The sequence below is a fragment of the Nicotiana tabacum genome, chromosome 10 (genome assembly GCF_000715075.1).
Source record: "Nicotiana tabacum cultivar K326 chromosome 10, ASM71507v2, whole genome shotgun sequence".
Lineage (NCBI taxonomy): Eukaryota > Viridiplantae > Streptophyta > Magnoliopsida > Solanales > Solanaceae > Nicotiana > Nicotiana tabacum.
In genome coordinates, this window is record NC_134089.1 from 14,575,694 (window position 1) to 14,587,861 (window position 12,168).

The window sequence follows — 12,168 nt, forward strand, 5'->3', positions numbered from 1 at the left end:
CATGATTGAGAACATAGAAGAATCACTCTTAATATTAGAGGTGCAAGAGAGATAGCACAACAACTATATTCTATAACAGCTCCACGATAAAGCCAGTTAGAAGAAGTACCAACCATATAAGAAGTCAGTACGAAGCTCCCACCGGATTGTGTATGTACCAGAGGTGCAAGTATTATAATAGAGATTCAATTTATGGACGTGAACTACACCTAAGTATAAGGGAGGTTATGAAAGAGATAGAAAAAATGATACCAGATTTTAAGTAAGTAAGGTAAAAGTGAACAACGTACGAGGTACTAAAATGCAAAAAGTTGTGAATAATCCATACTTCGGATAGAAGGTTATAAGCACGGGGATTCAATATCCAGGAATGATAGCGGCATCGTTAGTGGCATATCTTCCAGCCTATGGTTTCTACGTATGGAGAGGTGTAGTTAAAAGAGTATAGAAGAGTTAGAGATGATGTGACGTCTCGCTTGATATTCCGGAATAACATAAGGAAATCTATGGTGCAAGCAAGTTGAAGAAATGTTGCAAGTAGTATAAATGGATATGTGTAGGTTGCAAGATAAAATATGGTAGGGCGACAAGGTTTTAGGAAGACATGAGTAAGGATAAGAAAAGGCGAGTGAGAATGTGACGAGAATGGATAAGTCCTCGTGATTAAGCCAATGAAAACAAGAAGAGCTAATGATTTCTCTAAAGTTATAGAAAGATCAGTATAGCCCGAATGAACTCAAAGGAGTATAAGACTAGTAGCATTTAGAAAAGATGGAATGCTGCCCTGATAGTACAATAAGGGTGTAATTGTGATGGATAAAGGATGACGTTTAGGTCTTCGAGTAAGTAATGATTTGAAGAGGATTTCATGGATTGTACGAAATTAGGATACCCCCATAAGGTGAATCACATTGAGATACTATGAATTATGATTATGGAAATCACTTCAAATATTCCTCAATACAACATAAGCCCTAGCGATAATATATTACGTAAGAAGTTTTAAGTCTTCGAGTAGAGGATTATAGATCAACATTGAGGCAAATCAACAATGGTTAGATACAAGTTACAAAGTATGACATGAGATTAGTCCATGATTCTTTAAACGAACGGTAATGAAGGAGCATTGAAGGACTGAGATTATACCTAAAGGATAGGTAACAAAAGTAACTGGGAGCTTGGCAGGCATACCTCAATAAAGATAGATTGAAAAAATGATATATAATTATGGTATAGTATAACCCATGAAAATACAGTAAAGTCATATGAATGGATAACCAGATCTATGAAATAAGATATGGATATATTCGCAAGTTCTACAAAGTATCGAGCAAAGAACTTCAGTATACCTATAGAGGCCCAGAGAAGCATACTATTAAGCCTAGTATATTCAAAGTAAGGCCTACAGATTGACTAAAAGATAAAAGGAAAAGGAAAGATGAATTGCATAAATGCACCAACAAAGCCAGGGTCATACAGGCTGCATAATAGGAGGTGACAAAAGTTGCAAGATTAGGAAGATTTCGACCACAGGTCATGATATGAGCAAAAAGACCAAAAGGGAGAATACGCTAGACTTTGGATTTATTCACAGAGCAACTGCTTAAATGGCAAGAAGAGTATTAAGGTATTCACAAGAGCTATAAGTTACGAAATGATAAGAGCATCAGTCAACATTCGAGGACGAATGTTCCAAGGGGGGGATGATGTTATGCCCTGCAATATTACGTCAATATTACGTCTTGCAGTATTATATTGCGACAATGCTATACTCTATAGTAATATGTTACGATGGTGTTACCCTCTGCAGTAATATATTACGATTGATGTTACGTCCTGCAGTATTAAGTTACGACAGTGTTGTACCCGATAGTATTACATTACGGTGATGTTATGTTTCGCAGTAATAAGTTACGACGATGTTTCACCATGCAGTATTTTACATTGAATTTGTTGTAAGGTAATTGATATCAGTCCAAGGAAAAGATTATTTGGGGATTATAAGGATTATGCTATTTCCCAAGTGATTAGTAAATTCATGAAGGTGAAAGGGGGAGAAAGTCTAAGAAAATGATTTTTGTCAAAGTTTGACATTCTGGGATAAAATACGGCCCGAACTAAAATACCCGGTATTTATGGACTAGTGCCATACAAGGTACTACATGGCCTTGATAGAAAGGTGTATAGGGTATGTGAAAAGTGAGTAGTATTTTAAGTAATTTGAGAAAGTTCTTAATTTTGCGGGTAATTGGTTAATTATCGGGTAACGGGACATTACCTAAATACCTAATAAGTGGATAATTATTAATATTTTTCACCCTACCCCACATGGCAGCCTCTATGTCTAAGTAGATATGACTCATATGTTTGAGGGAAATGTGGCATAACATTAAGAATTAAAGATTTAAGTCTTCAAGATGAAGACACTTAGTAATAATGTTGGAAACTTCAAGTTAAAAGACTTGAAGACTAAAAATCTTTAGTCATAACGTAAGAGCATTCAAGATTCATAAAGATTTCATACAAATTAACCTTTCTAATTCAAGAAAAAGGTAACAAATATTCACGCAAAGTGGACAACAAATTTTTCCGTACTCTGATTTTGCTATCACGAGTTTTGTGCAATAGTCGTGTGTTGGAAGGATTGTCAAGAGAATCAGCTCAGGTATGTTAAGGCCCTCACTTCTTTCTTTTGGCATGATCCAGATTATACTAAAGAAACGAGCAAATACACAGTTTCTATAAATTACTCTATTCATAGAAATAGTAGGGGTGCCTATATTTTTGATTCCCCATGAGAATTATTATTATTTTCTGTTCATGTGTCTCAGAATAATATGCAGTTGAAAAAGTTTATCCGGAAGGAATATCGAGATTATTATGTATTTTTCATGCATTTCACTCATTTATACATGTGCATTGACCCATGACCAAATGACATTATATACGCGTATATATGTATGCATATGGGATATGGGAAAAGGTTACGGCGTTATATATGCACCACCACCTGATCAACTGGTATATGATGATGATGCTACCCACAATGGCTGAAATATGATTCAAACGGTGTTATATACGTGTATATATGTATGTATATATGTATATGGGATATGGGAAAGGTTATGGCGTTATATACGCACCACCACCTGATCAGCTGGTATAAGATGATAATTTTGCCCGCAGTGGCCAATATGATATGATGGGATGCCCTCAGAGGCTGATGATGTTATGGAACATGTACCTATGCACGACATGACATTCATACGCATACGCATGACACTAAAAGTATTTTATGATTTACAAAGTTATTCAGACTTACAGGTTGAGTCATGTACTCTATATGTCTTCCATGTCTCTTATGTATTTATTTATGTGCCTTACATACTCAGTACATTATTCGTACTAACATCCCTTTTGCCTGTGGACGCTGCGTTTCATGCCCGCAGGTCCCGATAGACAGGTCGAGAGCCCTCCATGTAGGCTATCAGCTCAGCGGAAGATGTTGGTGCGCTTCATTTGCTTTGGAGTTGCTTGTTTAGTTAGTATGAGTTAGACGTATATTGTTTGGTATGGCGGGACTCTGTCTCAACCTTTATGATATTTATGTATTCTTAGAGGCTTGTAGACATATGTCGTGTACGTGAAAGATTGTACGGCCTTATCGGCCTATGTTTTGAGTTTATAAATGATTATATTGGCCTATTAGGCCCGTATGTCACGTGTATATGATGATGTAATAATAAAGATACATTACGTTAGTATTCGTTTGAGTAAGGTACCGGGTTCCCGTCGCGGCCCATCGGTTTGGGTCGTGACAATGACCAGATGGGGTATTTTGAAAGATAGAGGCCGGACTCTGGTCTTTGAGCTACCTATATATCCCCGGTTTTATAAGAATCAGGCCGCGTATAGTTCTAAATTCATTGGCAGAATATACCGATGAAATCATTACAAGAACATACATGAGATTTTGGAATGGGTGCGGGAGTGTTTATGGAGAGTAGTCAAATTTGAGATAATTGAAGGAACTGGAGCGAGGTCACTCCTGCTAGGATAGCAGTTGCTTACTGGTCACTTGCAGATAAAGATATGCTCCAAACATGTATTTGTGCGAAAAATTAAACATGATGCAGATTCCCTTTTGGACCATGAAAGTTGTCTTCAGACGGTTAAGGATGACGTCTTCAGACCATGATATCATGGGCCATGAATTGTTCAGTGAGGGATTCGCAGCCATGAAATGGTGTTCTCGGGCCATGAAGATGGTGCCTCTGAACCATGACACCTTTGAATAATGATATGCAAATTTGAGAGATCCTTAGGCCATGACATGGTGTCTTCCAGCTATGAGGATGATTCCTTTTAGACTATGATGCCTTGGATAGGTTGGCACTATTTCAGCCCATGAAATGCAATAATATGATGTTAACAAGACAAGGCTTAGTTTTGTGAAATGAAGGGCAAAGCTTAGCCCGATTGAAAAGCAAATAGATAGGATCGGAATAGAATGACATTTATGCAAGGAGGGCCAATGCTTAGTCCCATGTGAATGTAGAGGCAGGGATTAGCCTCATGCGAGTATGGAGGAAGGGATTAGCCTCATGCGAGTATGGAGGAAGGGATTAGCCTCATGCAAGTATGGAGGCAGGGATTAGCCTCATGCAAGTATGGAGGCAGGGATTAGCCTCATGCAAATATGGAGGCAGGGATTAGCCTCATGTAGATGTGGAGGTAGGGATTAGCCTCATGCAGATACAGAGGCAGGGATTAGCCTCATACAGGTGCGGAGGCAAGGATTAGCCTCATGTAGATATGGAGGCAGGGATTAGCCTCATGCAGATATGAAGGCATGGATTAGCCTCATACAAATATGAAGGCCGAGATTAGCCTCATGTAAATATAGAGGCAGGGATTAGCCTCATGCAGATAGGGAGGCAAGGATTAGCCTCATGCAGGTATGGAGGCAGAGATTAGCCTCATGCAAATATGGAGGCAGAGATTAGCCTCATGCAAATATGGAGGCAAGGATTAACCTCATTGTAACGACCCGACCAGTGGTTTTGAGCTTTTGCACTTCGCTTGCCAGTTCTCGGGCATGACTTGCTCCGTGTGATGTATTATGACTTATGTTAATCGTTGGTTTTGGTTTTCAGGGTAAACAGAATGAAATTGGAAGAATAGTTCCCAATTTAAAGCTTAAATTTTGAAAGGTTTGACCATGATTTGACTTGATTGTATATAATCTCGGATCGGGAATTTTATGATTTAGTTAGCTCCATTAGGTGATTTGGGACTTAGGAGCGTGATCGGAATGCATTTTGGAAGTCTGTGGAAGGTTTAGGCTTGAATTGGCGAAATTGAGATTTCGGCGTTTTCCAGTCGATAGGTGAGATTTTGATATAGAGGTCGGAATGAAATTCTGACAGTTGCAGTATCTTCATTGTGTCATTTGGGATGCGTGTGTAAAATTTTAGGTCATTCGGACGTGGTTTGGTTGGATTTTTGATCAAAAGCGTATTTCAGAAGATTTTTAGAAACTTGGGCTTGAATTCGATATAACTTGGTAGATTTGATGTTGTTTGAGGTGTTTTGATGATTGGAACAAGTTTGAATAAGGTATTGGGTTATGTTTGTACTTTTGGTTGAGGTCCCGGGGGCCTCGGGATGATTTCGGATGGTTATCGGAGAAGTTAGATGTTGGTTGCAGGTTCAGATTTGCTGCTTCTAGTATTTTTGCATCTGCGGTTTGGGGACCGCAGATGTGGCGCCGCAGATGCGGGTGATTCATCGCAGAATCAAAAAAGGGTCAGATGGGCTGAGACCACAGAAGCGGCTATGTGGACCGCATCTGCGAAGCCGCAGATGCGGGGAAAGGATCGCAGATGCGAGATTTGGCCGACATGTGGTTTCCACAAAAGCGGAGGGAGAACTGCATATGCGGTACCGCAGGTGCATTTTTGGACCGCAGAAGTGGGTCCTGGGTCATAAGTGAAATCCGCAGAAGCAGAAGCGCATATGCGCTTACTGGATCGCAGGTGCAAACGAGCTGGGCAGAAGGTATAAAAATGCCCTTTCGCGATTTTCAGTCATTTGTTCATCATTTTTGTGCGATTTTGGAGCTCCAAGCTGCGCTTTCAAGAGGGGATCAAGTGTATCCACAGATGTAAGCTACTTGGGCTTTATACCTTGTGTTTATGGTGATTATATCATTGTTTAATCATGCAAAATTTGTGGAAATTAGAGGAAGAGTTGGGAATTAGGGCTTGAAATTGGAGAGTGAATTTTTAGAATTTGAGTGACCATATGAGGTCGGATTTTGGTAAATTTGATATGTATGAACTCGTGAGGAGATAAGGAATCTAATGATGTGAAAATTTCTGAGTTTCGAGAAGTGGGCCCAGGGCTCGGGTTTTGCTAATTTCGGGATTTTTGGTATTTTCCGATTGTTTTCGCTTGGGCTTTGTTCCCTTAGCATATTGTGACGTATTCGTTCTGATTTTGGATAGATTCGACGCGCGTGGAGGCCGATTTGAGGGGCAAAGGCGTCGCGAGCTAGTGATTTAGCCGGTTCGAGGTGAGTAATGATTGTAAATGATGTCCTGAGGGTTTGAAACCCCGGATTACACATCGTAGTGCTATATTGATGCGAGACGCGCTTGATGATGAGAGTGGGGTCGTTTACCATTGGGGATTGTGACTTGGTTCATCCCGATTGATGATTTTACCGCGTATTTGACTGAAACCTATTTGTTATCATCATGGTTTGGGTTGATTGCCATATTTGGGCTTCGTGCCAACTATTTGAACCCTCCGAGGATTTTTATCACTATTTCCTTACTGTATTGATTTATTACTTGAACTCAGTCCTGTTGTTTCCTACTATTTTTATAACTCAGCCACTCTTACTCAATTTTGAGGCTTAAATGATATTTCTAAATGATGTTTTGGGCTGAGAACTACTTTTTACTAATGCCCGAGGGGCTTGTGATGATTTTCGGAATGAGTGAGGCCGAGGGCCATATGTGAGGATATGTTGAGTAATATCAGGCCGAGGGCCTGAGATATTTTATACACCACGAGATGGCTTGAGTGATGTGTGGCCGAGGGCCTGAGATATTTTTATACGCTACGAGGTGGCTTGAGTGATGTGAGGCCGAGTGCCGAGTGATATGAGGCCGAGTGCTGAGAGATGATGCCACGAGGTGGCTTGATATAGCGCTTGGGCCGTAAGGGGCCCCTACGGAGTCTGCACACCCCCAGTGAGCGCGTGTACCCATTGTGATCTGAGAGTGAGTCCGAGGGGCTGATATTGTTCTGAGAGTGAGTCCGAGGGGCTGATATTGTTCTGAGAGTGAGCCCGAGGGGCTGATATTGTTTTGAGAGTGAGCCCGAGGGGCTGATATTGTTCTGAGAGTGAGCCCGAGGGGCTGGTGTCACACCTCCATTATACCACCCCGAAAGATGATATAAGAGAGTTTTTTCCAATTTAAGTGACATTATTCGAAATGGAATTATTTATTTATTTTTATCAGAGTCGCCACTTGGAATAAATTATGGTGTCCCAAGTCACTGGTTTATTTTAAATCCCGAATCGAGGAAATTTCGACTTTCCTTTTGAAGTCTGTGAACCAGAAATTCTAAGTAAGAAATTCTGTTAACCCGGGAGAAGGTGTTAGGCATTCCCGGGTTCCGTGGTTCTAGCACGATCGCTTAGTAATTTATACTTGGCTTTATTGTTTAATTACTCATTTTTAAAACTTATGTGCAATTATCTTTTTATCACTTTTAAATCACTTGAATTATGCGTAATTAAAGAATTGAGTTACGCATACGTATACTCTTTTCTTTTGGTGCGTCAAAATCATGTCACCCGTACGTGTCCACAATCAATAATGCTTTGTTTATTTTATTAAGACAAGTTTGGTTGAGGTTGCGCAAACGCATACCTTGATTTTAACTTGGAAAATCATAACTATGTCACGCGAACGTATACATAATCAAAAAAGAAATTGACTGGTTAACACCAACCTAAAGCATACTAGTGTATTCAGGATATTCCATTTATTTTTCCTTTTAGATTCGAGACATTTAGTTGTGTATTATTATATTTTATTTCTATTACAAAGTGTCTTAAATTAGTTCCTGATTCATCCTCTCATAAATTTTAGCACTCTTTTTATTTCTTGCAATGTTCTTGAATTAATTCGCAACCCGCATCACTTCCTCTCTTATGGTTATTTTTCACTAATAGGCATAAAATATTCTATGCCTATTTAGTATACTCTTCGTGAAACCTTTTTGTTAAAATTGACATATAAACGCGAGCAACAACTCGACCAAAATTCAGCCATGACCTTTTGTAACTAATTAACGTAATAACAAGACATTAATTTGAAAATACAGTCACATAACTATTACAATCAAGAGAACCGAATCTTGACTCTTAAAAAATGGGAATCAACAAACTAATCCAGTTCTTGAAACTATTTCAAACAAAATTATCCTAGTATTATTCCCTTTAAGACTAAATGCATGATCAAATTAACAATTTACGTAAGTGATTTGAGCTTACAAGAATAGCTCGGTCATTTACCCACTGTCGACTATATTTATTAGAATACTCGTTTTCTTGAAATGATTCTTATTTCAAACCTTTAATTACAAAGAACGATATTAAGAGAGTTAACACTAAATGGTAACACGGCTTGAACTTCTCAAATTCTTATACCATAAAATGTTAAATATATAGCGTTAACATATTTAGCAATATATATGAACCAAATATTAAAGAAATGAAGAGTAACCTTTTATGAAGATCAACATGGTAAAGTTCTTTCAAACAATCCATACACCAAATTCAATATGCATAATTTGAACTACAGAGTTCAAGCAAACAATTCCCAATCTACCACAATTCTAAGTTAAACGCATTAATGGAAAACTTATACATTTCGAGCTCAACTTGACTGACTAATACAGTACATCACAAGCAAAATTGAAAAGAAAATTTTACACGGATCAACCTAATACTGAATTTATGCTTTAAGACAGCTTCTCATTTATTCTGCAAATCTATTACATAAACCACTGAGGTTCAAAATGTGTACCTGATGATAGCAAAGGAAACACCAAAGAAATGAAAGCTTAGCAGTCAGCAGAGATAGGAAGGAACAATCCAGTTTTAACCCAAGAAAACAGCTATTAACCCCAGATAATTCAATGAAACAGTATATGGAAGATGATTTCAGCCAATTCGAGATTGAAAACCAGAAAATAGAAATCAATGAAACAGTAATTTCCAGTTTTTTTTAGTATTTTCAGAGTTATTTTTCTTTGTATTTTTAAGTACCAACCTCTCTCTTCTGTATATATCTTTTTCTTTTTCAGTCTTAAAATCTCTTAAATAGGCAACTGGAAATGCCCCTTGGATTCACAAAATGACCTTTCAACATTTTAAAATGATTCCACTTACTCAATTAATGCACTTCTAACCCTACCACTATTAGAATTTTCTTAAGTTAGGTGAATACCTCTTTTTATTAAACAATGCTCAAGCTATACTCTGAAATCCTACTTATTTGATCAGAACTACTGAAAATTCTGATTATTTGCAAACTTGCACAAACAATTCTATAAAACAAAATCATCAAGTAGCCAAAACCAAACATCATCAATTTCTGAATATATAAGGGATTAACATTGAAAAGAAATCAGAAAATACCCCATACATTGTGATTCGACCTTTAAAACAATCAACACCAAATTAACTAGACTTGTTACTAAACAAATTCAAATAAAGTTAATAAAAAGATTTAATTAAACTGACTGAGTTAGTGGACCAACAACCAGAGAAGTAAAACAAATACTAAAAAAAACAATAATCAAGAAAATTTACCGGCTCAACTGGACAACTTGGTACCAAATTTTTTCTTCTTTTTGATTTCATCGCCAAATGATGTTAGTCACTTGTTCTTTGTAAAAAAACCAGTGATTAATATCATTTCGAGATGAAACCGGCTCTAAAATTATCATCAATTCTCGAGTTAGGTTTGACTTTAGAACTCGGACCCTTGGATTTAAGATTCGAGCAGATTGAGCCCCATTCGAAGGAAACTGGTTATGGATTAGGGAAGAGGGAGTTGTGGTGGTTCTACGGTGTGAATTTGGGGACGGTTGGGTCGGCAAGGGTTCAGGGGTATGAACTTCTATCGAATATTTGACGAGTTCTGAGACGATTCGAAGGTAACGGGTTGGGGATTTGGAATGGGAAGATGAAGGAGAATCGATGATGTTAATTTGGGGTTGTTTGGGCCACCGGAACCGCCGTGAGGCGATTTCCGGTAAGTGGATGGTGGTGTTGTGAGGCGGTGGGAGACGGGGTGTCTCTAGGGTATGTGAGGGAGCCGATAGACGAGATGGGGGGGGGGGGTTCTGAGGGGGGTTGGGTCTGTTTGGATATATATATACTGGGGTGGAATTGGATTTAGGCTGTTTGATCAAATGAGATTAGCGGATTGGATCAATCACTTAATAGGAATGACGTCGTTTGAGTGGGTCAGAAACCGGATCGGTCTCAGATGAAACGGGCCGGATTCAGGTGAGGCGGGTAAGGGGTAAAATCTTAGCCGTTAGATGAAATCAAATCAGCGGCTGAGATGAATGGGTGGTAAAACGACGTCATTTGAATTGAAAGGGGGCGGACCGGGTTGGGTCGGGTTTGGGTTGGTTTTTGGGCTTAGAATGTTTTTGGCCAGATTGGCCCAAACTGGATTTCCCTCCTTTATTTGATTCAATTTCTTTTCTTCTCCCTTTTTTTTTCAAAAAATTAAAACTAAAACTCTAATTAAATTATAAAAACCCAAATTAGCTTTAAAAATAATAATTATCATAAATAATTAAATACTAAATTAAAAGAAAATCACACAATTTGACTAAAAATAAAAATATATTATTTTTTGTGAATTTTCATTTTTGTAAAACACCTAATTATCAATTAATTCCAAAAATATAAAAATCAAATCTTAAATGCAAATGCTATATTTTTTGTATTTTTAATGCATTAATAAAATTAAACATACACACAAACATATGTAAACAATCAGGGAACGCGCACAATAATTCCTAAAAATAACACATAATTAAAGAAAAGACCTAATTTTGGGAATTCTTTTGGAGTAATTTGTATGAGGCAAAAATCACGTGCTCACAGCTGCCCCTCTTTGTCCGAAAACATGAAGAGTTTTCGTGCAAAGATAAAGTGAGCGGATACGAGCGATTTTTGCCCATTTGAATACTCCGTGGGAAGCATTTTTTGAAAGATTTGACCGGACCTCTGCTTCAAAGGTTTCCTACATATCCTTGGCTATAAAGGAATCGGGTCAATGTAGTTCGGGAAGTTTCGGTAGCTGGGACTACCATGAAGTTGTGGTTTCACTGTTACTGCTACTGCTGTTGATACTGCTTAGTGACCCTCCTTATTACACCATGACAAAAATGAAGAAGCTAGACTAAGCTATAATCTATCCTTTACAAAGATTTATTTTCAAACTTGATCTTGTGACTGCTGTTGCCTCATTGATTTGTATTTCCATCAGAAGTTCCTTTGCGGCTGACTTGAATGGTATTTTGTGAAATGCTTTCCCTTTTTCTCCAAGCGGGTCTTTGATTGATGAACCTTTTAAATGTCTTCCTTTGACTATTGTTTCCTTTCCTCTGTTCTCCAAGCGGGCTCCTGACTACTCGAACTTGAATTGCTTCTTTCCTTCGTTCTCTAGGCGGGCTCCTAACTACTTGAAATTTGAATTGTATTCCCTTGTTCTCCACGTGGGATCCTGATTGCTGAGACTCGAAATGTATTCCCTTGTTCTCCAGGTGGGCTCCTGATTGCTCGAACTTGAATTGCTTCTTCCCTTCGTTCTCTAGGCGGGCTCCTGACTACTTGAAATTTGAATTGTATTCCCTTGTTCTCCAGGTGGGCTTCTGATTGGTGAGACTCGAAATGTATTTCCTTGTTCTCCAAGTGGGCTCCTGATTGCTGAACCTGAAATGTATTCCATTGTTCTCTAGGTGGGCTCCTGATTTCAACAAAATAGACAAAACAAAGAAAATTTTCTGCCCTAGTTTGGTAGCTGGGCGCATCTGTGAGTGCTAAACTGAATCATATTA